This window comes from Sinohyriopsis cumingii, chromosome 2, assembly GCF_028554795.1.
Source record: "Sinohyriopsis cumingii isolate HCF-2022 chromosome 2, ASM2855479v2, whole genome shotgun sequence".
Taxonomy (NCBI): domain Eukaryota; kingdom Metazoa; phylum Mollusca; class Bivalvia; order Unionida; family Unionidae; genus Sinohyriopsis; species Sinohyriopsis cumingii.
In genome coordinates this window covers 119593611-119618646 of record NC_142962.1, presented here as the reverse complement: position 1 = coordinate 119618646, position 25036 = coordinate 119593611, and the positions used below count along the sequence as shown (strand labels likewise).

Sequence of the window (25036 nt, the reverse complement as noted above, 5' to 3'; positions counted from 1 at the left end):
ACATAGAAAAGGTCAAGTATTGTTGACCTTGTGGTTCACCAATCAAATCACAGCTTTAAAAGTTTGCTAAAGTGATAGTCGTCATTCGCGACATATCATCACGAACTATATATAACTCGAACACGACACATTATACTTTATCTGATAGGCAACACTAAATAAGCGGATTGGGAATTCCCACGGTAACCGAAACATTAACTGTTATCGGCGTCTGTCAGACCTCCACGTGAAACTAGAGGTATATATCACATTTTCATATGTTTATCATTAAACTGTACACAACTCTAAATTTTACTCCAAGATCGTCCGACCAATCAAATGCTGCATATTTCGATTTCGAGGAAGATTTCCAAGGCTATTACTCGCAATGTCGGGTCTGGGCTTTGATAAATCTCGATATGTAACCCACTATAGCCAACAGGTCGTCTGAAGTTGTCAATTTCATGCTGCCACACCGATACAGACAGTTAGAAACAGCATACTTCATTGGGTATTCGAGCAAATCGTAAGTTCATTTATTCAGCGTTCGTTATAATTTTACTGCAGGAGATACGTACACGTTTGTATGTACATTTACACTCTCAATCTCGAGCTTCATCGTTATTTTTTGTAGCAAAGATATTACATGCTTAAAGTTTTATACCAGAAAGTCCCATATTCCTTGTTATTATAAATTTATATTGCATCGTTTACGAAAACCTTGCGTTTACAACTACGACTCGTAAACTAAGTGCAGCCATCACCTGCTACTGGAACGCAGTGGGTACGTGACTTGTCACTGGAACGAAACGAATACCTCGCTTACGCAGAGATCATAGCGTGCGTGCGTGCGTGCGTGTGTGTGTGTGTGTGTGTGTGTGTGTGTGTGTGTGTGTGATTTGGATTTTTAACTTAGCTTTAACAATTTTTCAGTCATATCGCTACAATGTCTGCAGTGTGGCAGTTTATAGTGATGTCTAGCACAGGAGCATCATGCCGCAGACATGTAGCATCATGTCGAAACCCAGTCACATTATTCTGACACCAGGACGACCATTCATTACACTAACTACTTTTTCCCGTAAACAAGATTGTATAGTACTTTACTTGACCACAGGTCACAATTAGCATTTTCTAAAGAAAACTATTACCTAGTCATAGAAAATTTGATTCTAGAATGTTCCCAATACTACGAGATAAAATCTTGCATGGCAAAATGTATATATATGGAGAGAGAGAGAGAGAGAGAGAGAGAGAGAGAGAGAATGCATTCGGAACATTCTATTCTTACGATTATTTGGGATTTAATTCCAATAATTTGGAATCAGGAAGATAGTTAAAAATAATCAAGGTTGGTCCGTTAGACTAGCATGGTTCTCTGTTCTCAATTCCATTACTCTTCGCTATGATGAAAAGTAGTGGAGTGAACGGAGAGCAGGTGAGCAGATTTTTCGGTTTCTCCGGTATAAATAGTTCCTGTGCCAGGTTTTCATTAAAGACCGTGCGGTGAACAAACCTCTCTGTGGAGAATCCGGCGAAAATCTAGCTAGCAGTAAATGGACATACGGTACATACAGATAAATGGGAACAAAAAACCACAATAATAAGACCTTCTTCCTAACAAACTCCAAAACGATATGACGTAACCCTTTTCATCATTATCATTACTGATTAAGTTTCGGCCATTTTTTAGCAAAGTTGCTTATGACGATAGACCCAAACAGGTCAAGCGTCAGGGGAGAAAAAAGAGCTCAATCCAACCCCTGAGGATGAGAGCTGTGAGTAAGGGATACATTACAAAAACATACACACAGAACACGCACGAGACATTACATACAACACAGTAAAAAGTATTAACTTTTCGAGTTATTTTTTATGTTTGCCTTATTCATTCACAAATGTCTCTCCACTGAGTATTTGGAAATTTATTTGGGAAAAATTCAAGAATGACAGGAGGTGGAAGCTAGAGGTTGTAAAGTAATTACCTACTTTTATTTCTTTCTGAAGAAATAAAAATTTAGTAAACATGGAGAAAATAGACAACTTATTAGATTTAAACTAGATGCCAGCCCTGATACAAAGACATGCACGAACACACAATATAGCATGAAACGCTTAGCAAACATAGGGCAATAGGGAAATCTTCTGGTAAAAGATTACTACGGAACGAGGGAGATGGAAACCATCCTTATCCATGTGTCTAAGGCAGAAAGTACAAACCCCGTAATCTGTATTAGGTTCTCGGGAAAGTCAAGGAACCAGCTAAGGAACCTTGGCAAGTACCAACAAAATTATTAAACAAAGATTAACCCAAATTATAAACATTATCCAAATATATCTTACGCAAAATCAAAAAACAAACTGGAGAACTACACATTTCAGACATACCGCTAGAGATACCCTTGGAAGCGACAATTGAGAAGTTCGAGACAAAACTGATAATCAAAGTGATATCTTCAAGACGAGGAACCATCCAAATGACGTCAATCTACAATGGAACGAGAATCTTGGAAATAGAAAGGAGTAAATTACCAGAGGTGAAACGAGCGTATTTACCACACGGCTTCTTGGCCAAAACTTGGTATAAGGGGTGTATTTGCCATCGAAAATGCAACAAATGCGAATAGACAGGACACACACCTCATAAATGTCAGAATAACAAGAGAACAACACAGCAAGCAACACAGAAAGCAGAAATAACAGTCAGAGAAGACCGATAATACCGAGGACAAATCAACAACAACAACAACAGAAGGAGAAAGACCAAGGAGAAACACAAACATCAAATCAATTACACCAACAACAACCTGGGAAACAACAACCAGACCAAGAAATACTAACCACAACGCAGCTGCAGAGAGAACAAACACATTATCCACAACAACAACCGCAATTTCTCTTTCCTTTCACCGTGCCCTTTGGGATTGATAATTGTTTATTCCTGATAATATGAGCTCAGGGTGTTGTTGTCTGTGTGTATTTCGGCGACAGTGCACAGTGAGTAATAAGGCATTGATGATGATCCGGTAGTGAAATATGTGTTCTGTTTACATGCTGCTATGTTGACAGTCCAGCATCTCAAAAAAGAGCAGGTCAACCTTTGACGAGAACTTCACCGTGAAGTCATCTTTGAAGGTATTTTAGATTAACATATGATTTGTATTGATTTTCACAGTGAAAAGGTCAGTACTGAGAAACAAATGTAGACAACATATAGTAAAATTAATTGTGTTTTATGTCCCCATAAGCCTGAGACATGACTATGCAATCTTACTTTTCGTTTCTTTACGGTGGTAAGCAGATCTTTCTAATGCGCACCGACTCATTAGAGACATGGTCTGCGTAGAAATAACGGTGTAGACTACGATAAAGCTAATGACGAGACCGGCCTTCTAATTAAATAATTTTCAATAAAGGGCAAACGATAGGTCCCACAGAGAGCTGAAATCGGATTGCTTGATTCCAAGTCCAGACTAGTAATTATTATTACTAACCATTACACCATAGAACCGAGCATGACAGCAAATGATTTAACTCTACAGGTATAGTAATAGCAGAAATGACAAAACAACAACAACAGTAATAATAATAATAATAATAATAATAATAATAATAATAATAAATTAAGTTGTTTATTATTATTATTATTATTATTATTATTTTTATTATTATTATTACTATTATTATTATTAAAGTATCAGTACCAGCTGCAATTCTCTGTCTGTCTGTATTTCTGTCTGTATGTCTGTCTCTCTCTCTCTCTCTCTCTTGAAGCAATGACAAACTTTCAGCAATTGAAATAAACATTAGGTGAAATGAGCTCATTAAATCAGAGACCTTCGAAAATACACATATTTGTATGCTCCGATATAAAGGTGCATCTATATATCTATCTATCTATCTATCTATCTATCTATCTATCTATCTATCTATCTATCTATCTATCTATCTATCTATCTATCACCGCTCCGGTGACCTAGTGGTTAGAGCGTCCGCCTTGGAGGCGGGAGGTCGTGGGCTCGATCCCGGCCAAGTCATACGAAAAACTTACAAAAATTGTACTAACATCTGCCTCAGCATTAAGATGTTAGTGTTAGGACTGGTAGGCCTGGTGTAAGGATAATGTGACTTGGTAGGACATCATGCTATATGTCTGCGACATGATGCCCCATTGCTATGTATCACTATAAAACTGCCACACTGCAGATATCGTTTCGATATCACTGAAAAATTGTTAAAGCTACGTTAAAAATCAAAATAACACACACACACACACACAAACATATATCTATATATCCTTCTCTCTGTATGTGAGTGTATGTGTGTGAGCGCGCGCGTGTGTGTGTGTGTGTGTGTGTGTGTGTGTGTGTGTGCTATGTGAGTATCTTTAGGCGATTATAGAGGTAATTTCTTCCTGGTCATTCCTTAAAGCTGTGTATGTCGATTTTGTGTCAGTGAAGAATATTTTAAGTATATCGCTCCATATTATCTTAAGAAACATCTTACCCTTCCGAAAAGGAGAGAATTTGTTTTACTTCATGTTTAAAGAACATGTACTCTTTGTAATGCAAGATCGTTACACTTTCGTAGCAGTAAATCAATCTACTCAAACCAAATATTAACATGCCTGCATTCACCACAAAGCCGTCTTTGTGTATTAGATACGAAGCTTCATTTACACTGAGTCTGTGACGGGTTCCAGACCTAACCCCACTTAACCCTCTCTAGAACATAAATCTACAGAGACGTTCTTGGGACATAATTACACATCTCTCTCTCTCTCTCTCTCTCTCTCTCTCTCTCTCTCTCTCTCTCTCTCTCTCTCTCCGTGGTTGGGTCATCGCATCAACGGAGCTGTCCTTTTGCCGATTGCAAGCGGTATCAGAAGTCTCGGTCAAGGTCGAGGTCTTTGTTTCACTTGTATGCTTTATACTTACACCATCACGTTTATATGTTGTGCATGCATCATTTGCTATCGAGTCGCAATATGATCGTCAGTATATACCCGAGTGCATCTTTATTGATTTATCTCAAATATGACAAAAACTATTGACTAACGCCGACAAATTTTCCAAAATGATATTCCTTTATATCAACATAAACATATGGACTGTCCTTGTTTTCGGGTATTAGTTACCTTTTGGGGGTTGGTTCAATGCAGATAACTTTTCAGGATTGATAGCCGAACTCGTCTTGTTTTAAGCACTCTTTATAATTATAAAGTGTTTTAATTTCATAAGTTATTTCTTTCTCTTTTTTCAATAATGGCACTCATGGGCCATCACACAGTATCCAGTTTCTGCCAGTGTACCCTATATCGGGTGATAAAGTTAGTCTTAATTATATACGGTATGAAAATTGAAGATTGGGATAACGCTGCCCCTCCTCGTCGACGATTGATGTATCATTCTTCCGTAAAAGTTAAAACAAGCGTGCACTGCGTGCTTTGATTGCACTAATCCCACAGGAATTTACACGGCGAGTGTTTATTTCCTCATCTGTTCTTGACCTCTTTGAAAGTCTCCACCGGCGATGAAAAGTCATCTCCAGTCAAAAAAGTGCATTCTTCACGCAAAAAAGATATTTCGGCCTTAAAAAGATATTACGTTACTAAACTTGCAGAAATTGTATGCTAATGAAGCTGCATATTCCACAAAGCTAAATGCATGCTTGCCCAAACAGCTCATACTTTTATTTATTACACATGGTTACCATTTTCTATCTGTCTGTTTGTCTGTCCTTGTGTCTATCTAGAACTGAAGATGTATGCAAAACCATATTACGTCAAGCACTCAAATGAAATATTATAGCGATGCACGAAGCTGTCATTAACTTGGGTTTTTATCGCACAAACCGCTTGTTGCCATGCAAAGTCAGCAGGATACGTGTCCTACAGTGATATTAAATGACAATGAGGTTTCGTTCTGTGGGCAATCTATTTCATTTAGGGCTACATTTAAGTACAAAATGCTACCGCATTTTATGCCTCTCGACAGCAAGTTCTAATGGCATTACACTTGAAATCCAGAATATATTCCATTAGAGTATTACAGCCATGAGTATAACATGTTCACAAATTATTTTCCCAATAACGTCTTGGAGCTTTCAAATTATAAATACGAGATGAAAAACATTCTCACCATCACGTAACTGCAGAATATATTTTGCTGGAAAACGGCATGAGTTATAACATTTTCTATTTTAATGAAAACGTGTCCAGATAAACTTATCTCGAGAAACGTTGAACAGATAATAGTTGCGAGATATACACAGACAGTTTTTAAAAATTCAGTAGTGGATATTTCTCACACATGATAATGCCTAGATAGACCTCATAAAGAATTTCCAGATCTAACTTTGATAATTTTATGCTAATTGTCACATGACCTATATCAGCTGATCTGTTTACGACATGTGTAGCGCATAATTACATAAATATTTCTGCTTGGTTTTGAACTAGTTCGGTGAAAACCGTGCACATAAAATTACCATTTTAGATTCTTGTTCTTTAAAGAGTGGCTTGGCGAGGGGGTCTGATAGTTAAGGTACAACGGCGTCAATGTCAGCCTTTGTCAACGTATAAAGTATTGCCATTGTTCAAAATAATCCTTATGATACAAACAGATTTATATATTTGACATGGCAGATGTGATTAAATGTCCATGCCACCCATCAAAAGAAAGGTGTTTAGAACCTTTGTTTCATTTCTGAATTTGGATTTCGTCGAGAAAACATCTCCATACCGTGATTTGATTGGCTGTTAGACACAGGAGCCTTCATGACACGGCCATTGAAGAATTTCCACATGATGCAATCATATATATTGGTAGAGCCGTGTTTAGTGTCGGTAATCAGTAATGAACACTTCTACAGTAATATGTCATTGTCAAAAACGAGGTTCACAGAAGTATAAATCCCTAAATTATGTTCATCGCATGACTATTATGTATGACACATTATCGTGTATCTCTTGATGCAACTTTAGTCATAATTATGTCATGAGAATTTTCGCAATTTAAATAGTTAAATAATTAGTCTTTTTTTTCTATCTGACGTATATATGACTACGTCTTTCGTAATGGTAAAACTATTATCATATCTGACCAAGTCACAATCTCTGCATCATACGTCACTAGCATGAGAAATACTTCAGGCTATTTAAGATCAGTCGCGTCTCACCTTGTCCGCGTGAGTTCGAGTCTTGCTTCGACCACGTGGATATGCGAGAAAGCTTGCAAGAAGCTTTCCGTGGGTCGACAGTTCTTCCCGGGGTCCTTTTGGAGTCTTCTCCACCAAATATAATAGCCGCCATCTAAAGCCTATCAAGTGTTGAAAAATGGCTTTCAACCCTGTCACCCTCCCCCCCACCCTCCCCCCCCCCAAAAAAAAATGTAAGGTGTCAGCCAACTGCAACAATCAGTAGAGGTGTGCTACATCCTTTTCCCAATAAAACTTCTTGTTGCAAAATTAGATACAAAACCTTTCATCAAAAATTGGACACTTCGATCTATAACAACGGTACTCTTGGAGTTACCGTATATACTCACTTATACGCCAAGTCCAAATGCAAACTACACAGATACAGATCGCCCTTCGCATAATGCGCGGCAAATTTGTCTATGTTCTGCTAACGCATTATGCGTTAGCATATCAGGATCTATGTTGTTTGCACTTAAACGCGACTTACACATGAGTATATATATATATATATATATATATATATATATATATATATATATATATATATATATATATATATATATATATATATATATATATATATATATATATATATATATATATATATATATATATATATATATATATATATATATATATATATATATGGAGGCTAAACAGTGTAGCCTCCAGTTTTGTTATCAACTATGCTTTGTCCATGCCACCCATCAATTAAGTGCATTAAAGACGCAGAATTAGCAGTTATTTATCCCATCTGTTGTTTGTATTAGTGGCATTGGTATATTTCATAAACCATGACCTACTGGTTACAATTAGCTTAAATTACAAGCTGATGTAGAAAATCTCGTAGTGACCCTATTATGTCTGTGCCATAGGATGGAGAGAGATGTGTGTGAATGTTAGTTTTCGACTAGAATTTTCATATTTATTAAATTACGCTAGTTTGTTAAATACTACATAAATTTGCATCTGCTAATATTGCGAACAGAATTAAGAAATATTAATCCAAACCGATACACCCAGATCAAATGAATTTCATTCCTGGTCGACATATAGGGGAACCTAGCAGAGTTTTATTTAATGATATAATGCAATATGCGGAAGAGAAGAAGATCACTGATCTTTTTCTCCTTGACGACTTTAAAAAAGATTTCGATTCGGTTTGATTAAACTTTGCAGATATAATTCATTTATTTTGTAGTTTTTGGCCTAGTGGTGAAAACAAAATGGATTTAAATATTTTAATAGGATATCGAATCATGTGTTGTTGTGAACAGTCAAGTTTCACAATGGTTTAAAAATTGAACGCGGTTGTAGGCAAGGTGTTTCGTTATCCCCATGTTTCTATTGTATGTGCAAAGATTCTATGACACATGGTAAGATTAAATCTCAAGATCAAGGATATAAAAATTGATAATATGAAAAATATTTTATCCCAATATACAGGTATATATAATTTTAAATGCTATTGAAATGCCATTGATCCTAAAATACATTAAAGTTCTATGTAAAGACCTCCGGCCTTTGCGATAACATTTAAACGACCAATCTTTTGGTTTGGCTAAATAATATAGCACAGATAAGTTTTGTCAAGATAAGTCATTACATTGGGGCTCGTGTTTTCACACTGCTTGGCATTGAATTTACAACAAGTTTATGAGAAGGTACTCAATTAAAACTATCAAGACAAAACTCAAGCAATGGTCAAGGATACATTTTTAAACCTTTTGTAAAATTTACTGTAGCAAAGAATCCTGCTGTTTAAAAGATGTATGACCTAATCATTTATTTACCTAATCCATTAGAAATTATTATAAACAAACTTAATGTAAATTTTCGTTTTGTTTGCTTTCTTGGGGGGTGGGGTATTTTAAAACAAAGCAATTCTTACTGGATAAATCGAATGCTGACATAAAAACGACTAGTCTGTTCTGAAGAAAATTTTAAAGGAGGACTGAAAATGATTAACATTAAAATATTTATGACGCCATTAAACGCAGCATGGATACGCAGTCTTATTTTTGGATCCAGATTAGTGGAAACACTTATTAATGCAGAAAAAAAACAACAACAAAGGCATTAGAGAGGCCAACTTTTTGGACTGAAGTTACTAAAGAAAAAATATTTATAGAGGTTTGAAGAGCGATTTTTGGAAGGATGGTACATTCGGCTGTTTTAAAAGCAATCATTTATAGCTGAGTTAGCGTGGTTCAGAACTAATATTAAAGTCGACAACAGCATTTTCCATAAGCACATGCACAGTTGTGGTGTAAATATAATCGGGGCAATTCTCAAGAAACAATCAGTCTATTAGTGTTAAATTTTTTAAAGAAACTCCATGCGGAGTAAACACTTCTATACAATATTAATGTATCACATATGCTATCAAAGAATATTTGAGGGTTCAAAATTTTCTTGTTTCAGATATTTTCTTACACAAACCAACAATGTCATTTCTGCTGTGATTACCCGCTCAACAAAAGAAAGGTTGCCAAAGTTTTTCTCTATTTCATCAATGAATTAATTTATATCCAAAGGCACAAGATAAATGGAGACGTGATCTTAACTTAGAAGAGTGTTTTCACTGGAAAAACAGGTGCTTCTTGATACATAATGTTACAAATAGACTATCTTAAAAGACTTCATTTGAACGTTTACCTTAAAATTCTACCTACAAATGAGAATTAGAAGAGAAATGTTCTTGTGTAGAAAAACAGAAGAATCAAGTTTTAATTGACTTTATTGTTGCGCTAGAGTTTAAATTGTTTGGTAACAAAAATGTTTTGGTGGCTGAAGAATAAATGCATGCATCTAGTATTTATTTCACAGCAGTATATATAACATTAGAAATAAATTAACAAAAAACATTCAGATGAAATCAGTTTAATTTAATTGTACTTTTAGGAAGGAATACCATATTTAAATTACATACTAATCACAATAAAGTACCCAGCTTAGAAACATTTAAGAATGAAATATCACATCGGTACAATTATAGACGTATACAGCTTACAAAAACATTGATTAGTAGAAATTCAGTCATGGATGGGGAAACTTGTGAAGGCGTAATTGCTGTATCATCTTTTGGTTATAAATCATTTGCAAGCTTTAATGTGTAAAACATAATGCATGTATTATCTTATAAGATAAGCGAGGAAATTTCGGCTGGTATTTTCAATGATTAATGTGCTTGACGAGAATAAGAGAATAACTATTTTGACAGTTATTCCCATACTCTAGTTAAATACATGTATTGAATATATAACAAATATTATCCCTCTCTATCTCTCATCATTTATCTCCCATGTCAATTTCCTTCTTCCTGTACAATTATTTTGCTGTTTTTTGTTACTGTTGTTTCTTGTTTTGGTGTGTGTGTGTGTGTGTGTGTGTGTGTGTGTCTGACTGTCTGTGTTAGACATGACTAACTGAAGATAACAATCTAAGCATGTATTTAATTTATTGTTTAAATGTGTGAGTGTATCAAATTCTATGTAAGGTAGTCCGTAGGATGATACCCACTCCCCCGTCTGATAGATATCCTTGTACGGGTGCTTTTAATTATTTTTATTTCATTGGATTTTTTTTAAAATTTAATAAGAAAAACAAAATTATGCTAGTGCTGCCATGCAGTTTATGGACTCGTCAGTATTAGGACGGACAGCCTCAACGTTATGTACGGTGTGAGGTGCACTTTATTTTGTATCACACATACCGCGTTTATTCGCTTATGAGTAGTCAATCAACAAACAACAATGATCGTAATCTGCCATAGCAAATTGTACCAGCGGATCATGGTCTATACCATTTGTTCTACTGATCGCTGACAACTAATTCCACAGACCTAGATCTGCCGGCTCATTACGCGACGGCAATATATGGGTCTGTGCAGTTTGCAGTTGGACTTAAAATATTAAGTGGAAACAGTAGAGGATTTTAACCAATGCGAGTAAGGAATTCCATTAATTGCAAACGATGCACTTCCCAGTTAGTTACTTTCCCCATTCTTCATGTGATTAACAAGTAACCCTAGGATGACAGAATGGTTTAACTTATTATTTCGACTTTCTGAAATGCTCAACGCAGCACACAAAAATGCAATAAGTTGAAAGGCTCAAAACATGTTATGTCCTCCACTCTAATTTATCTAAACACCTTGTTTATTTAATCTGCATTAACTGTAATTATTGATCATCTAATTGAATTAAACTTGCTTCTAAATACAGCTGCTTTCTTTAGACCTCATGCCTACATTCCACCTATAAACGAAAATTAAGAAGCCAAATGAGCAAAACGAAATGAAATGGACAACAACTAGAATGGGAAGTACCGTGTAATAATAATAATAATAACAATAATAATAATGATAATAATAATTTTCATTTTTGAAAATAATTGAGTCTTAATTTGCAAGTGTAATGTAAAAAAGGGAAATCAAAACATAATTTAGCTTCTCTGATAGTTTTCAATTTACTTATTTTCCTGTGCCCCTATCTTTCCTTCTTTACTAATCTGAACATGTTTACAGTCTGGACTCTGTTTCATTTAATTAAGCCATAGATCTGTGCCTTTTTTTATTTGAAATAAAATATTTGTCCAAATACGCTTTTGGCGTATGCTTTCTACGATAACATTATTTTTTAGTGTCATAGAAAAGTGCCAGAGAGAAAATTAGTTCAAGAAATCTACTGCCAACTTCGCAGATTCCACCTGAATAAAACCCAAACTTAAGTCATTCATCAGTTAAATTGTTATCACTGGGAAACATGTGCACAAAGCATTTGGGCAGATGCAACCATAACTGACATAAACCTTGGGGGAGCCGGTCGATTTCAAATGCAGAATGATTTTTAATTAAGTGCCCTCGCCTTCTCCGTTCTCCTCTTCTTACCAACCGTCCACTCCGCAAAGTTATACACTTGCTTTATTTCTCAGTTTATTTTGTTTATATATTTCCCAATAAGTCATAAGCCATTACAAGGCTCATACTAACACAGTAATATTATCTAAGTATCTAAGTAAGGCTTTTTGGCTGCACTACAATTTCTTTTTAAGTAAAACAGAAGTATTTTCGGTTATTTACATTTTTTTTTAAATCTTTGCCTTGAGTCATTTCAATGAATCAATGTACATTTCTCGTTCATATCCTGTCGCTTCTTGGGAGTTATCTCCCTTGACATACAACGCTCTATTTATCTAGGCGAGAACATCCAAAGTATTAAAGAGCAAAAGGATGCAATTAAGCGCAACATTTCTTAAATAAATTGATTGGGTCGGACTTATTTTAATGTCAAAGAAAAGTTTTAGTGTTCAGATTGCTCTGTAGTAAGGTAACTTAGCTTGACATCCATGCAAATGTCGCTTCCTAGTTAAATACCATAAGAGATTTTATGAATAAACTCTAACAGTGTGCTTTCGTAATAAATCAGTCAAATGGGTGATGGTGTTCGTTTTTCTCTTACATAATAGTCCTCCCTTAGATTAAAGTGGGCATGAATCACGATCAGCTAGCTGATCCTTATCCAACACTAAGATGGGCTGGGTTACTGGGACAATTTGTCTAGTCTCATGGTTTCGAGGTACAGTTTGATTCATGTTCGGAATATAACAGTAAATCTGAAAACGAGAAGACAAAAATAGAGATAAGGACGTCACATGCAAACTACAGCAAGCAATCACATTTAAGACTTTATCAGTCTTTTATATCTTTGGTTGATTATCGTTATGTGACTCATGGTGTCACATTCCCAATACGAACAGTTGTACCAAACATGTTCATGTATAATTCCATAAATTCAGAAGAGCCTGAGTTATATTTCCTAACAAAATGCACAGATCCAGATCTACCGGCGCATTATGTGATGGCAGATCTGGATCTATGACTTTTTTTTGCTGAACTCGACTATTAAAGAGTGCATATAATACTCGATTGGGAAATCCTTTCATTTTCTTAAACAAAAGAATATTAATAAGGCCTTATATGACTGATAAAAAACCCACTTAACATATTATTTCTATTTATTTTCTCCGTTAATTTTATATTGTCAGAATCGTTCAGTATTTTACGATATTGCACACCTTCATATTGCATTCACGTGCATAAAGGAACTACTTTCTATTGTAAACAAACAATGGACGCAGACGCCAGCACTTTTGGTTTGTAAACAAATCATGTACACTCGTGTAGTAGGCGCTTTACGTTTTGGTTGATTTTGTTTCTGAATGAAGTAAAGCAGATGTTTCGTGGACTGCCACCCACGCACCAGCTGCTTTGGCACATTCAGTGTTAACTTTGTTTATACAATATTTCGGATTTAGGCTAGCTATACAGTAGACGCAAGAAAGGGTCCTTAGAAATAATATACAAGTAATAAAGGCATAAACTGTCTTCTTTAGCTGGGAATAAGAATGGCAAAATAATATATTTACATATTTACATCCTGAATTTCCTCAAAATGTGCTTTATTAGTTCTGCAAATCCGAATTACATGGACATTGTCATAGGTTCACAATCTTGATTACACATTTCGAAATTGTACTGTAATTTCGAATATAAGTGCAATTACATCCTCCTTACTGCACTCAAAATGAAATAAGCATTAAATTCCATAGTATCTTTTTGATAATTGCAATGAAAGGCTTCATATTTTCCCCACATAATGATTTCAAACATTCAATGACGGAAACAGAAACACATTTGCAGATGTCAACACGCTTCAACATCGCTTCTTCAATCCGATGTATTTCATGTGGAATTGTCACATATAAATCCAGTCCATAATCACACAATTTCGTAGAATCGAACAAAATACCAAGATCTATTCATTCCAGATCTAATGGAAAAGTTGCTGCAATGCGCATTCATTCACAATATGACTCCAAATTTCAATTTTAACTAGACACGCCATTTTCTTTCTAAAGTTATGTTGAGCGCGCGACTAAGTTCAGATTTATCTGGGCGGAGTTATGCGCGCAGTAATAATGTTGTTGTTGTGTAATGATGAATCTGCGCTTGTGTATTTAGTTTGCAATACGGCATACATTCAGTTACTTTTGTTTCTTGTAGTGTATTTTGTTAATATATTTAAGCATTAGGTAGAATAAGAAAATGAGCATATAATAAGGTTACTGCATTTGTATGGGAAAATATGAACTCGTTTTGTCGGATGGATATACTGCACTCCCAAGGTCGTGCAGTATTTACATCCGAAAAACTCGTTCATATTTTCCCATACAAATGCAGTAACCTATAAATACAATCAATTATCAATACAATCATGCTGGGTCATTTTCATATGGTTCCACTGTGAAGGGGGTGAACATAAAACCTGTATCAGGGAAACATAAAATGTGAAAAAAGGAACATTTATAAAGGTGTCTATGGGTTATGGGCGTAATATAAACACTTGAAGAAATTATGATGGTGCGCATTGTGAGTAACAACATAAAAAATGGACTGTAGTCGTTATGTATGTATGTATGTATGTATGTATGTATGTATGTATGTATGTATGTATGTATGTATGTATGTGTGTGTGGGGGGGTATGTATGTATGTATCTATGTATGTATCTATGTATGTATTTCCATATATAGAACCTACGGAGTCTGTACATGCCATCATAAATATTGCATTCTGGCAGTAGAGCTGGGTTAAAGTTATGACAGATAGAGCACTGGAGTATTAAACTTATGCACAGTCACGCATGGTGACCTACTTGAAAATATGTCCTCGTGATGTTTAAAACTATTTAGGACAAAGTATTGCCCAAAATTTATAAATACATTTGTTGAATGCAGCTTCAGTCTTTGCTATATATGATTTACATAGAAACATTCGTTTATTTTTTAGGTTTGGTTCCCTGTTTAGGTTTGGCTTACAGCAGAGAAAAAAAATTAATGGTCCTTGTTTAAGCTTTTTTGAAGGCGAGTTGAAACATTTGTGATGTCACTTCTGATGTCTAAAGTCCAAATTCACATACAAAGTTGTTACTCAGATACGACCGAACGCTCTAGGAACCCAAACTTTTGATTTTCGGTTTTAAGAAGTTTTCGGCTTACGGAGGTTCTTGCCAATGTGGGGAAAAAAATTCAGTGAGGTTATATATGACGAGAGACACAAAGAAAGATGGAGAGAGCGAGTGGGATGGGAGAGAGAAAATGTAACTATGAGAGCATGTGTCTGTGAATGTAACAGTGCATACAATTACGGCTATATGTGTTCCCTCCTAACATCACATCCTGCTATATGACTAAACACGTATAGCCTATTCTGGAATGCCAAGAACTGTAATGCTTGTGTATCACGTGGCAGAAAAGTCTTCCTTGATGAGGTAGTTTATTTCTTCTATTGTCACTTTAGCCTAGATACAACGGAAATGGTTGTGGGAAAGCATAAAGTAAATTGGACTTTAAATAACAAATGCATACCATGTCAAAGATTGTTTTCCAAGGAGAGCACAACAACAGGCAGCTGCTCAATTAATCATACCACTTGCATCTTCATTGGATAGTCTTGATGTGAGACATACGTGTATAGATTAAGATCTACCACAGGATTTTGACATCACTTCACTTATTTCTTCACTTGTTTATTTGCGGGTTCTTTCATTCACACAGTTTGCTTTGACAAATTCATCTCGAATGAATTATTCAGCGATAGCTGTTGATAGACAAATCAAAGCCATTTACTAAGTCGACCTTGAAGTCTTGATGTAAATATAAATACAAGACAGAGATTTTGGTAAAAGCACCAAGAACCGCCAGACTTGTGATGTCAAAGTCTCTTCTATAATCTATCCATTCTTCTTCTCTTCTTTTTATCGTTCTCATTTCGAATAGCAATTCATTATTTCTATCATACAGATAATTAATTTTGAGATAAATTTAAAACACAAGGGATGCTGATCATAAATTAGGCAAAAATATCGTAATTCTATAAGATATAACATTTCATTTCTAGCGTTAATGAAACTGAAGACTACTTTATTATATTTCCTTCACTGTTTAACGCTTTAAGAATTCTAGAAAGTGTTCATGCTATTTCATACGTATATCATTGAGAACAAATGAAAATTTACATTCTTTCAAACTTTGATTAACATCTTTTAGAAGTGACCGATCGTGTAAATATGTGATGTCTCTACATCTGTCTCTCCATTTAATAAATATTTCTGGATCGGCGGCTTCAAGGTTTTCCCTCTTACAGTGAGTGTTACCACATGAACGTACTAAGATATATATATATATATATATATATATATATATATATATATATATATATATATATATATATATATATATATATATATATATATATATATATATATATATATCGTCAAGAATTTGTTTTCGTTTTTCACCGATTTACGTATTTACACATTTATGTTAACGATGTCGAGTTTGTTTAAATTATTTGACGCGTTGTGCATGTCTTGTACTGTACCAGATCTGTGAGAACCAAATGTTATTCTTCTTGTAGAGCGTGCAGTTCAGTTGGCAGTGATTCAAGGTCAGCTGTACCCGTCAAGGCCATCTAGGGTCGGCAGTGTGTCCTTGAGAAGGTGACTAAGCTCTGATTGCAATGACATGATATACCCAAGTGCTGAAAATACCGTTCCAACCAAGCAACCAACGTCTTCATGCTGTTGATGTTGGTAATTAATTTTCATAAAATTATGGGTTCATGCACATGAATGCCTTGTGGGCTCGAAACCACGACCTCCTGATTTACAGAATGTATATACTCGCTTGTACGTCACGTCCAACCTAAAACAAGATAAGGCTGAGCTTTCGTCGCACAATGCTCCGGCCGATGAAGGTCTATGTTATTTGTTCTACTGTTTAGTCCTCACACCCTGCATAGACCCATATCTGACGGCACATTATGCAGCTTGTAGTTTGACCCGACTTATAAGCGAGCACATACGGTATATGATATATTCAGATGGTCATTTCAAACTTACCCATTGTACTCACATCTTACCAGCCCTACGAGACTACAAGTGCTCCACAAAATAAGTGCACGTTTCACTTTTGTAGTTCTACATCGTTTCAAAGTGTGGAAACGGACACTTAGATTTTGTTTCGGTACCAGGTGAAGAAAATGATGGTAGTAAATAACGCGTTCAACCGGAAATAATTCCGTTTCAAGGAATCCGATACTCGTGTTTTGTGTCCAATGTATTCGCAAGTGAAGACCAAAACACCGAACACCTATTAAGTTATTCTCTGCCGTTAAGACTTCATAAATTTAATGCGCTGCATCTGTTTTAACTTCGGTGCAATGATAATGAACAAGGCTTTCTCACGATCCTTGTGTTTTTTCGGCGTCATAAACTTCAGTTATACCAAATTTTCGCATCTGGAATATTTCTGGCATTACAGAAAGCAATTACACCGCTATCAAGTAACAATAATTAATTCTGCACAGCAACCACCGCGATCATATTTGTGTTGATGTACAATCTGTGTTCATATCACACCTAACGTTAGACGGTGCCTAACAACATCCTTCTGCCTATCACGAAACCAGTTAGCCAGTGAACCCCAAGATTTTTTTAAAACTCAAAAACATCCTGGGAATGTTATAATTTTATCGCATAAGTATGAGAATTATGTATGTCAGATCAGATGGCATGGCGAGGAGACATAGTGGGGGAATCATTATATCTTTCATAGGAACATCTTGTAAATAACGAAAAGGCCAGAGCAAAGCGATAATCGACGTTAATCTAGACAGCATAATCACCAACGAACACACACAACTGTTTTTAAAAACGTTAGTAAATTTGATTTCAAGACTTCTGCTGATGACGATCATGACCAGAAGTGGCATGAAAACATGTACATTGCATGCACCTGTCATGATGTTTCCACTGAAGACTTTTAAAGAGATCATGTCGATTTAGGTGATTATTATCCTTTTTGGTAATAAGAAAAACTTCATCATAATATTGGAAAATGCAAGTAAGTCTTATATGATTTTGCATGATTTAATTATCAGATCTACATCTATTATTTCAAAATTGTCTTCAAAATATATTTTATTTATTACTAAAATAAGAGTATATGGCATCAAAGTTTATCAACACTGTTTGTCTGAAATAAAATCTTGGCAAGAAAACTTACTTTCTTTTCTCTTTGAATGTGTCACTGCCTTACACAAAAAAAAGAAATTGATTATAAATGAGCGAAAGGTGTAAATGAAAATGATCCTAAATGATGAATGTGTGATTAACTCCTTTAGTTAAGATTACCATTAATTATAGACATCGATCATGTGGATGCCGTTTTTATTCTAAAACGTGTATAGATTTAAAATCAAGAATGGAAATTATTACAGAACATTTAATGCAATTCATTTTATAATTAGACATTTGATCATGCATCTGTCACTCATATATATTAGCATGTTTATTTTGGTGACAATGACACGAAAACTGTCACTCTTTGTGAACACGAAATGTTAATGATTTTTAGTCGGAATACCATATAGTTTTGCTGGGCAATTCGATTCTTGGGTTTGGTTTGTCTGATATGCCATCATTAATTTTTGTTTTACAAATGTTCTACTAATGGTAACGAATCTAAGAGGATCTAAGCGTAGCCTATTTACAATTAATCTATGATGGTCAGACAAATGCCACAAAATAATATATACCTTTCACAAAGCAACGAAAATTACACAATTTATGGATAATTCGAAGGTATAAATAACCGGCAACGTCGCTGTTTTCCTTGTAATCAAGTTTAAAAATTAAAACTGAAGTGAACATATTTCAGTTCAAAACTTGAAAAGGTTGAAATAAAATACTTTACTAATGAATAAATAACTCGCTGCATTAATACAGTTGACGCGGAATCGTAACGAATGCCTTTGTTTCAGATTATGAAGCAAAGGCAAGCCGAAAAGAATATACTCGTAACACAGAAAAATGTACAGAATCATTGTGAGTCATTTAACTGTTAGACTAAAATGTACAGGGATTATTTTTTAAAAATCCTTAACCATTAGCACGTATTATACCCTACAGTAAACCTTCGAACATATGTCAATGCTTGCTCAATTAACACAGATTAAACGTATATCTATTTCATATATATGTGATGATGATAACATGATGTTGTAATATCAAAGACACAAATGCTCAGAAGAAATAAGATTTTTAAAAAGGGGTATAGATTATGTTCAATTATTTTTCAGAAGGATTTTAAAAAGAGATGAAATAAATCATTAATGAATGGTTATTTCATTTAAAATGTAGAAGTTTGTTTTTAATTTTACGAACATTCTACTTGTCGATAATAAACTGTCTCATGTTATTGAGAAATTCCATCATGCCAGACATGATTGGTGTCAAAAATAGTTTCTGATTTATGTGAGTTAATATATTGCCAGTACATACATACCTGTCATGGCGTTTGATCTTGAACATAATATCCTTGACTATAGTTTCAGATACTATCATTATATGCACACATGCTAAGTTTTATTAAATCCACAATTAATATATTTTGAAATGTAATTGAATTGCTATGATATTCAATGCATTATTCCCCGGAATTACTAAGTGCTGATTATCAACGTGTCTATTTAAAAAGTACTAAATACAAAGTTTGATAAAAATTAGTATAAATGTGTTCCTAAGCACGGTAAAATACAAATGTTAAAACTGTGACCTTTGGACCTGACCCAGAATTCATTTCGGTATGTTTGCCAAAATCATTCTCATAGCACCGACATGTTGGCTGCCAGATCCGCACTATTTTGGTTCTGGACCAAATGTATACTGAAAGAAGTATTTAGTCAAAAACCTTATGTCAGTGACCCCAATACTAAAAAGGGTTCGACCCATTTTGTACTCATTTACAGTTGATCCATACCCGTACGTATATTATTCAAAAGAGGTAGTGATGAGATATTGTTTTTGATGGTCACTATGGTTGCCATGTTGGAGGTTAGATCAGCATCGTTTTCATTCAGGATCAGTTACATACTATCATACTGCATAGGTTCTCAAAGTAGGTTTATTAGCCGCACATGGATACTAGGAAGTGGGCTGCGGGTGTAGGCTTGACAACACTTGTGATGTAGAGTTAAAGTTAACATCACATGTCGATGTGACCTTCCGTTCAGTAGAAGAAACCATAGTATATCTTAAAGCTGGTAGCCATCTAAGGTTATATCGGCATCATTTCAGCATAGAAACAACTAGACATTGTAAGACGTGTCCTGGTGAAAATCCCATGTCGATACAGACATACATTTAGGAGGACGAGTCACAAAAATATTTGTAAAACATGGCCGCTTTGACAGCCATGTTGGGAAACAATACTGGCATAACTGTCTTTAAGACTCAACCTCGTATTGCAAGAAGTGTTTTTTTTTTGGTGACAACTCAGTGTCATCATGACTATTGATCAGAAAGAAAAGCGATAAAAAGAAAATTTTAAAGATGGCGACTATGGCAGCCATTTTGTGAAGGTTCTTTTTGGAAGAACTACATATCGTAAGAAATGCTTGAAAGGAGACTGCTTAAGAGGAGACTCTTCTCGACGCAAGCATCCGTTGAGTATTACTAAACAGATCAGTTGTGGCCATTTTGTGAGGTCAGGTTGGAACCATTTTCATATAGGACTAACTACATATATATATATAGTTCAGAAGTACTGAACAGCAAGATGACCATAAACCATAATGAATTAAATCTCTCAAAGAAGAATGACCAGAAACCAAAATGATTTAAATCTCTAAATGAGTGGGATCTCTTATGTAGGCCCCTATCTCTTATGTCGGCCCCTATCTCACAGCTGGGAAACTCTAAATCTACCAAGAAGACCAGTGGGACTACAGCACTTTATACAAGTTAAATTAAAACTGTGGGTAAATGAATATTGGGTTTGGGGAAGGGGAGTCAAAAGACTAATATAATAACACTTGGACGTTTTGTCATATTTAGTTGTTCTTGTGTACACTAATCCATTATACATATTTTATATGATGTTTGTTTCCCTGCTGTATTTTATATATTCCCTGTACATATGTTGAGGCCACAAGGGTGATTAGTTTTTGTACAAGTTGTGTCACCCTAAAAATTATTATTATTAATATTGTTATTATTATTATTATTATTATTATTATTATTATTATTAATACCAATTCACCGTGACACGTTTACGAGACACGAGGTTGTATCATACTTCATAGCTCTGTACCGTCACCAACGTGGGTTGTATTACAATAAAGTAGACAGATTTAGCTATATAACGGTAACCCCCCACCAAAAAATAAAAAAAAAAAAAATAATGTAGACTTTCTACTCGCGTTACAAAATACAGCGGGAAAAACCTAACTTTGAGACCCGATTGTTTAGGCCAAGCATTTCGGATTTTCGGAACCGGAGTTCGTGACCAGATATTAGATTTGTTTGGTTAATATTGAACGATAAGCGGTCCGAACTGCACACGGACAGATGAACCTTTGCAGAAGGTACGATACGTTTGAGACATGAAATATAAAGTGGCAAGGGCACGATAATTATCTGTCCAATACGCCAATAAAAGAATTCCAGTTTTGTACACTTCTTCACATGCGCGAGCAATATAGCCAACCGGGTAAAAAAACAACGTGTTTTATACACCTAGGCATCCGGCTGAACGAAAATCTTTCGGAAGCAGTTGCACCACTTTTGGAGGACTGGGTGAGATCAAACGTCTAGACGTCATGACAGATATATGCAACAATATCTCCATTAAAGAACCAGAATAAAAGCGCAGTGACAGGTCAATCTACCAAACTGCCACGGGATTCGAAAACGTTCCTCTCAAACAATGTCAACAAAATCAGCGTCATGAAAATCCATATCGTAATAATGGAACGTCGAATCCACTGCGAGACTGTTTAGTGAACACATCTTGTATGTTTCAGTATACGTCTAAATTAGTCTGACTTGTCATGATCAAGTTACTACACAGAATGTCCATGTGCCAAAACTGTCATCATGTCTGAAAGAGGCACAAATGTTATTTATCTCTGTCGATGCTTTCTGAAAGCGTCTCTAGATGCAGATCTATTTGTGATGTGATGTGATGTGATTTTGGATTTTTAACGTAGCTTTAACAATTTTTCAGTCATATCGCTACGATGTCTGCAATGTGGCAGTTTATAGTGATGTCTAGCACTGGGGCATCATGTCGCAGACATGTAGCATGATGTCCCACCCAGTCACATTATCTTGACACCAGGCCGACCAGTCCGAACACTAACCTCTTAATGCTGAACGCCCAGCGAGGCAACTGTAAGTACCATTTTTGTAAGTCTTTGGTATAACTCTGACGGGGATGGAACCCACGACCTCCCGCATCCGCTCTAACCACTAGGCCCCGGAGCGGTAATCTATGTGTGGTTCTCTTATAGTACTGTACTAGGACTCACGGTACTAATTCAGTTCCCACAGTAAACTTATGCAAACACCACGATATTAAAAATTCAGTAACTTTAAATTTGTAAGTGCTCATGGTCAAACCTATATTTATCAGTATAGATGAAACCCGGATGTCAGCTTCTGTATTGAGGAAATGATAAGAGCCGCGGCATTTTCTTGAGCTGCATGTGTTTGAAACGTGTGCCTTCAATTCCGCACCAAAGAATGAGGTGCTAATTTTAGTAATGAGTGTTCCAAACTCAAGACTGTTAAAGAACTGAAATTCCATCAATAAAACAATGTCTCTTGTTTTCACTTACAACTAGGATAAACTCTCAAAAGATTCCTTTTCCTAAAATATTACTTTCATTATTAACCAATCCTGGTCAGCCAAACCCATATATATACTCTATTTTATGTTCACCCAGTTCCAGGCTGGTTCCAATTTTTCCATATCATTAGTACCGTGTGTCCTACTAGGTTTAATGAATACATTCATTTTGTTACTAGAGCCGGCATCAAACGAAGGCGTTTCAATGCAAAGACAGTATTTCCAAAGCACGAAGATGATATCTGGGCCGCTTCAACTGAATTTCGTGTAACTGGATAATTGGTAAAGACACACGTTTGATGATTCCTGAACAACATCAAGAGTTGATTGGAACATTCAAAATTCTAAGGAATGCCTTTTACATTTCAGAATTGCTGGGTCCAGTGTGAATTATTCAATGTGTCATATCCATACAGACGTTTCATACTAGGAAAGGTCAAATGCTCACCATAAAGGTACTGACTTAAACCACCTACGTGCGCACAAAGCTGCACTAAAAACGCATATGCGTCGGTCATTATTGGATTTCCATTTGGAAAGATATTCAAGTTTCAATCCCGGTTATTCAAGTTCTGTTAAAAATGGCTGAACGTTCGATCAGAATGGAATATTCTCAGCTGATTGGGTGGAAGGTGACATTCTTCTCCCATCTTCGGATATGACAGAAAGCCATGAATGACATTTTAGAGGATGATTACGTCGATGAAGATGAAAATTTGTAATTTAGACACGTATTTGAAGAAGTTTTGTTTTTCAATTTGATGATGAATAGAAGGGCGATAATCTTTGGTAGCTCGTCCAACTGTAGGAATGCCCATATATTTCTCAACCTTTGAATTCATATTTATCCTACAAATAGGCGTAATACATGCTGCATACCGTTTATCTGTCTATAGCCAAACCGCGTCCAGACATTAGATTTCGCTAACAAATAGTGATGCCTCCAGTTTACAAGATTTTAAGATTTATTGAAAAACTTACCCTGTAAACATTGGGTATGTGAGCACAATGTAACATCTTTCATTTGAATATCGTTGTTTTAAACAAAGACAAATATTGTCATAGTTGAATCAAAGCATTTAGGGAAAAATAATAGTAAATGTTCATGACTACATATAACACCAAATATACAATTATAAACGATATTTCTCAATCATTAATATAATAGACTTACTTTAATTTCGAACGTATTTCTATTAGTATCACAATACTTTTATAGTAGTATGACCCTAGGTTTTATCTACACATTCCAACATTTCTTGAGACCGCTCCGGTGGTCGAAGTGGTCAGAGTGTCCGCCTTGGATGCTGGAGGTCGCGGATTCAAACCCTGACCGAGTCATATAAAAGACTTATCAAAATAGAACTTGCAGCTGCCTCTCTCGCTTGGCGCTCAGCATTAAGAGGTTAGTATTAGGACTGGTCGGCTTGGCATCAGGATAATGTGACTGAGTGGGACATGATGCTACATGTCTGTGGCATGATTCCCCAGTGCTAGACATCACTATAAACTCCCACACTGCAGACATCGTAGTGATAAGACTAAAAGATTGTTAAAGCTACGTTAAAAATCCAAATCACACACACGCATCAGTATAAAATCTTTGCGTGCAATAATAATAATAATAATAGTAATTCATTGGTCGTTACTCTATGATTTCTCGACTATAAGACGAATCCACCTGCAAAATTGCAGTGGGATACGTCTTTTAAGCGAGTATATACGGCGGATCTGCGTTTGTGCAGTTTGTTAGGAGTAATCAGTAGAACAAACAACATCGACCCTAGTCTGCAGCATATCGGGATCTGTTTTTCGGAATTTGAATCGACTGATCAGCGAATATAGCGGTAATAATAAAGTCATAGCGTGACTAGTATTAAGTTCACTCCTAGTGCTGCCAGTGCTGCTTAAAGTGATCTTTCAGTCGAATGTCTCTTAGACTCTGAAAGGTTTTATAACTCCATGTATTCAATAGTCGACGCCCATTTGAAATAGTTCTAACACAAAGTAACATTTGAGACCTACAATTTACAGAAATGCATTTTAAAAGAATTTGACATATGCAACGATATTTTCTACCTTGCTCAGCTAAACGAGTTTTT

At 35.5% G+C, this 25036-nt stretch overlaps 1 long non-coding RNA gene across 1 annotated transcript; it reads left to right on the top strand.

The window, feature by feature from the left end:
- The first annotated feature begins 271 nt into the window (after nt 1–271).
- LOC149805695 (uncharacterized) lies at nt 272–25036 on the top strand. Its single transcript, XR_016419774.1, has 3 exons — nt 272–505; nt 16660–16834; nt 23304–25036. It is a non-coding gene; the product is annotated as an uncharacterized LOC149805695 (long non-coding RNA).